Source organism: Tupaia chinensis, unplaced genomic scaffold (assembly GCF_000334495.1).
Source record: "Tupaia chinensis unplaced genomic scaffold, TupChi_1.0 Scaffold000580_1, whole genome shotgun sequence".
Taxonomy (NCBI): domain Eukaryota; kingdom Metazoa; phylum Chordata; class Mammalia; order Scandentia; family Tupaiidae; genus Tupaia; species Tupaia belangeri.
Window position 1 is genome coordinate 6,429 of NW_006160096.1, and position 6,169 is coordinate 12,597.

A 6,169-nucleotide genomic window follows, 5' to 3' on the forward strand; every position below is an offset into this window, starting at 1 on the left:
CTTGGAACAGTTTTTGTTTTAAAGTAATTTTGTCAGAAATTAGAATCATGACTCCAGCTCTTTTTAGGTTCTCATTTTCATGAAATACCTTTTTCAACCCTTCACTTTCAGTCTATGTAGTCTTTATCCATGCGGAGGGGTTTTCTGTCAGCAACAGATAGATGGTTTCTGTTTTTTTTTTTTTTTTTTTTAATATATTTAGCAAGTCTGTGTCTCTTGATTGGAGAATTTAATCCATTAACATTCAATGTTATTATCGATGTTACAGGATCTGTACGGACGTTTGGCCATTGTCTTAGTTGCCTTTTATTCCTTTGTTTGTGGCTGTTTATTCTTTACTTTTCCTGGAACAGTACTCTCTTCATGGTTCTTTTAAGATTGGTCTGGTGTTAGCAAATTCTTTTAGGTTTTGTTTGCCTGAGGGGATTTTAATCTTTTTTTCCCATTTGAAGGATAATCTTGCAGAATATAATCATCTTGGTTGAAATGATTTCTCGCTTAAAACTTTCAATATGTCTTCCCATTTTTTCCTGGCTTGTATTATTTCCATTGAGAAGTCCAATGTTAGCCTGATGGAATGACCTTTGTAAGTCACTTGTTGTTTCTCTATTGCCAGTTTTAGTATCTTGTCTTTATCTGTGGTCTTTGCCAGTCGGGCTAAAATGTGCCATGGGGAAGATCTTCTTGGACTGATTCTATTTGGAGTCCTTTGTATTTCTTGGGTCTGGATGTTTGAGTACCTCTCTAGATGGGAAATTTTCTTCCAAGATGTCATGAAATATATTTTTGCATGCCCTTATTAGTTTCTTTACTTTCCGGGACACCAATTATTTGGATGTTGGAGCATCTAATGGAATCTAGTATTTCTCATATATTATCCTCATTTAAAAAAAAAATCTCTATCTTTTTGGCAATTTTCTCTGGGTCAGACATTTTGTCTTCTACATCAGAGATTTGATCTTCAGCATGGTCTAATCAACTCTTAATACATTCAAAAGTTTTTTTTTTAATTTCCTATATTACAGGCTTCATCTCTAGTAGTTCCATCTGATTCTTTCTTAGCATGTCCATTTCTTTTTTCATATCGTGGAAGTACTTCCTAATCTCCTGCAGTTTGCTGTCTCTTTTCTGTTCCAACTCATAGAATTTTGTGACCATAAATGTTCTAAATTTTTTCTCTAACAGTTTGGTAACTCTTTTTTTTCAGGAGTGGAGAGGAATCACTGTGTTCTTTTGATTGAGACATATTTCCTGGTTTATTCAGACCTGAGGCTCTTTTTCTACTTCTAGCCATTGGGTAATTTATTCACTTTGAAATAAATTTTAGGAAACTGTTTCAACTAGGACAAGTGTGTTTCCCTTTTGCTGTGAACTGCTGAGTGTGAAGTTTCTCTTCTGTTGTGTTCAGCAATGTGGTCCAAGGAGCAGTGTTCTATTCAGATGTCTGAAGAGCAGTGTTTTCTTTTTCGCAGGTGGATCAGTAAAAGAGGGAACCAGGGAGTCCTATAATTTTAGAGTATTTCAGAATTGTGATTCTAGACCTATATAGTCTGTCTGGGATGGTGGAGGAAAAGGAAGAGAGGACCAAATAAGAGGGAAAAATGTAAGAAATGTAATAAAGAAAAGGTCACATGTTGCACACTAGCATGGCATGTGACAAGTGTGAAATGAACAAATGAAAGAAGAAGAGAAGAAAACAAAGCCTACCTGGCTGACAGTGAAAGAGGGTTGCTGGGCTTGTGCGTGCCAGGGCTGGAGCTGGGGCAGGGGGTTCTGGAGATGAAAGTTGGGCTTGCTGTTGAGTTGGGGGTGGTCCTAGCTGACAAATATAGAGGGTTTCTGTTCTTGGGTATGCCAGGGCTGGAGATGAGGCAGGAGGCCCTGCCTCAGTGTCCCTGAGGCCAGAGTTCTGGAGACAGAAGTGGGGTCTGCTGTTGAGCTGTGGGTCGTCCTGGCTGACAGAGAAGTGGGTCGCCAGGCATGGGATTGCTGGGGCTGGGAACCCTGTTCGGTATCCTTTAGACCAGGGGTCTGGAGATGGAAGTGGAGTTTCCTGTAGAGCTGGGGGAAGTCCTGGTTGACAGAGATAGAGGGTCGCTGGGCTTGGGGGTGCTGGGGCTGGAAACTGAGCAAGGCTCCCTGCTTTAGTGTCCCTTAGGCCAGGGGTCTCAATACAATGTAATAAAGCAATGGCAAGAGGGAATATTCTTCCCTGGATTTTAGCAGAAACACCTCAGTTGTCTCATCCTTAAGTTTGATGTTAGCTGTCAGTTTTATCATAGATGTATTTTATCAAGTTGAAGAAGTTTACCTTTATTCTTAGTTTCCTATGCATACTCCTTTCTTTCTTTCTTCTTTCTCTCTTTCTTTCTTCTTTCTTTCTTTCTTTTTCTTTCTTCTTCTTTTATTATTTTTTAAAATTGTCAGAAGGCACACATGTTCACTAGAGAAAAAGAAAGAGAGAGAGAGAGAAAGCACCCCCCAATGGGGCATAATCACACTGCAATCCTTTTTCCTCCAAATCTCCATCCATCAGGATTTGGGACATGCCTGCACACAAACCCAGCATGATTTTCAAGCCACAGGGACCAGGATTGAAATCTCACTTGTTATGTGGGATCCTGCTCTCTATGCACAGCGCTTAACCACTATACTTCAGGATCAGATCCCCCAGGGTGGATGGCCATGCCACAATACCTTTTCCTCCATTCTCCTCTTGGGATCCGGGGCACGCACGCACACGCACCCGGCATGAGTTTAAGCCACCCAGAATGGAGCTCGAATCCTGGTCGACTACATGGGAGTCCAGCAATATAACCATTACGCTAACTGCTGGTCCCTGCTATGAATATTCTTTAATTTTTTTTAAATTCTTATCATAAATTTTCTTATTTATCATGAATGAGTGGTGAGTTTTGTCAATTTTTTTTGTATCTATTTAATATCATCATGGGATTTTTCTTCCTTAGGCTGTTAATGTGATGGATTATTTGATTTTTTTTTGAATGTTGAATTAGCCTTAATAGTGGAATAAATCTCACTTGATCATAATGTAGAATTATCTTATACATTGTTAGATTTGATTGGTTAATGTTTTCTTGAGAATTTTTACATCTAAGCTCATGAGATATATTGGTCCTTTTTATAACATCATTTTGTTTAGGTATTAAAGTAATGCTGGCTTCATAGAATTGTTGAGTAAGTATTCTTTCTACTTCTCTGTTTTAGAAGAATTGTATTTAATGAGGATAATTTCTTCCCTAAATGTTTGATAGAATTTACCAGAGAATCCATCTGGGCCTGGTGCTTTCTATTGGCAACGTTATTGATTATGGATTCAATTTATTTCTAGAGTGTCTGTTTCTTCATGTGTAAGTTTGGGCAGGTTATCTTGTTTAAGGAATTGGTGCATCTCACCTATGTTATCCAAATTGTAGGCATGGATGTGTTTATAGTATTTTTTTCTCATCCTTTTAAATACTATGGAATCTTTAATAATGTTTCTTCTTTCATTTATTTTTTCTTTTATCTGTATTTTTTGTTATCCAGCATCTCTCTGACTTTCCCATTCCCCATCCTTCCCAATAATTATTCTAATAGTTATATTTCACCTCTATTTTTATTAAGTCAGTCTTGTCAGTTTCTACATATGAGTGAGAATATGTGGTATTTCTCTTTTAGTGCTTTGCCTATTTTACTTAACATATTCCAGACTTGTGTGTTTTACCTCACATAACATGACTAAATTATTTCAATAGTACTTCAATGTGTGTGTGTGTGTGTGACATGTTCTTTACCCATGTTTTGGAAATAATGAATAATACTGCATTAAAAATTAGGGTGCAGATATCTTTATGACATATGGATTTTTCTTCCCTTAAGTGGGTGCAAACTAGTGTAAATGCCAGATTATATATTCCTTCTATTTTTGGGTTTTGAGGAAACTCCATAATATACTGATTTACATTCACACCAAAAATGTAAACAACTTGTCTTTACTCCACTTCCTTTCCAGCTGGTGGTATTGTTTTGTTTTCCTGTCTCTTTGATAATAACCCCTCTAACTGTGAGTACCTGATATTTCTTTGTAATTTTGATGTGAAAACCAGTAGATGGCATAGCGCTTATGTCACTGGACTCCCACATCGCTGACCACAGTTCGAGTCTCGAACCTGGTGGGTTAAAAGTTACATTGGGTGTATGGGTATGCTTTTCCAAAGAGCTCAAGAGGATAAGGGAGGACAAGGGATTGTGGCATAGCCATCTCCCCTTTTGGGGTGATTTCATACTTTTACTCTCACTTTGTCTCTATTTCTCTGGTTAGCACTCATGCCCTAAGGCAAAATCCTCTTAAACACACAAACACACACACACACAAATAAAGAAAAACATTTTGATTTGCATTTACATGGCAGTTAGTGATGTTGAGTATTATTTTTCTTTTTTTGTCATTTACATGTATTTTTTTGAGTACTGTTTACTCAGATTAATTTTCAAATTTTTGATTAGGTATTTATTTTTTACTATTGAGTTGAGTTCCTTGCATATTCTTGTTATTAATCTCTTTTCAGAGGGGCCAGCAGGTGGTGCGATGATTAAGGTGCTGGACTCCCACATTGTTGACCATAGTTGGAATCCTGGACTTAGCTGCTTGCTTTCTCATTTTCTCTCTCTTTCTTTGTCTCTGATGATCATGCATTTCTTGTTGCAAATTAAAATAATAATTACCTATAAAATTTAATAAATAATCACTTATAAAAAGATAGATATAAGCCTAATCTCTTGTATATATACAGTTTGCAAAATTTTCTTCCTATTCAGTGAACTGTTTCTTTGCTCTATTGTTTCCTCTGCTGTGCAGAAGTGTTTAGTTTAATATAGCTCCATTTGATTATTATTTTTCTTTTATTGCCTGTGATTTTAATGTTTTATATAAAACCTTTTTGTCTAGACCAATGTCATTAAGTGTTCCTGATACACCTTCTGTTGGTATTTTCCTAGTTTCATATTTTATATCTAAGTATTTAAGTATTTGGAGTTGAGTTTTGTATATGCAGATAGATATCAATTTAGTTTTATTCTTCACCACATAGTTGTCTAGTTATCCCAGCACCAAATAGATGTTCTTGGTGACATTGTCAAAAGTCATCTGACTATATATGCATAGATTTTGTTTGGGTTTCTCTGTTCTGTTTCACTGGTCTATGTGTCTAGTAACTTGACAGTACAAAGCTGTTTTAGTTCCTATAACTTTAAATTTTATGATTTTTACTCCTACTTTTGTGAAGAATATCATGATATTATGATAGATAGTGCACTGTGCAGATCATTTTTAGTAGAATGAACATGATAACTGTGATTTTTCTAGCCCATAAACATCATTTTTGTGTCTCTTCCATTTATTTAATCAGTATTTTATTGTTTTTATTAAAAAATGTATAACCACTTCCTTGGTCAAATTTATTCTTAGGCATTTTCTTCATAGCTATTATAAATGAAAACTTTAATATTTCTTTTTCGGTTGTTTTGTTATGTGTGTATTAAAATGCTACTGGTTGTTGTTTGCTGTTTTTCTTTTAATTTTGCTCCTTCATTTCTAATTTCTATTTTTTATTCATTTTTTAATTTTGATGTTTTTTATACATTCTATCATATTATTTAGCTTACAAAGTGAACATTTCAATATGTGAACATTTCTCCCCAGTCCAGTTGATCAGATTATCTTCCGCCAATAACAGCACACCTCCCCATTCCGTTAATGCTCTGTCTTCGTATCCCTCCTCCAAATGTCCTTCCTTAGGTCCCTCTTCTCCACACACTCCACTTCTGGCACTAACTCCCATTTCTTGTGTTTGTACAACCTTATGTCAATCAGTTTCAGTTATAGAGTGCAGGCACTTGGTATATATTAAGTGGGGACACACAGAGTCTCTCCTTCATAACCTGGCTTGCTTCACTCAGCAGTAAATCTTCCATATTCTTCCACTTTTTGTCAAAAGCCAGGTTTTTTTTTTGTTTGTTTGTTTGGGTTTTTTTTGTGTTTTTTTTTGGGCCAAATAGTATTCCATTGAGTATATTTGCCACAGTTTTTCTATCCATTCATCTGTTCGTGGGCATTTGGGTTGGTTCCATGACTTAGCAATTGTGAATAGTGCCGCAATAAACATTG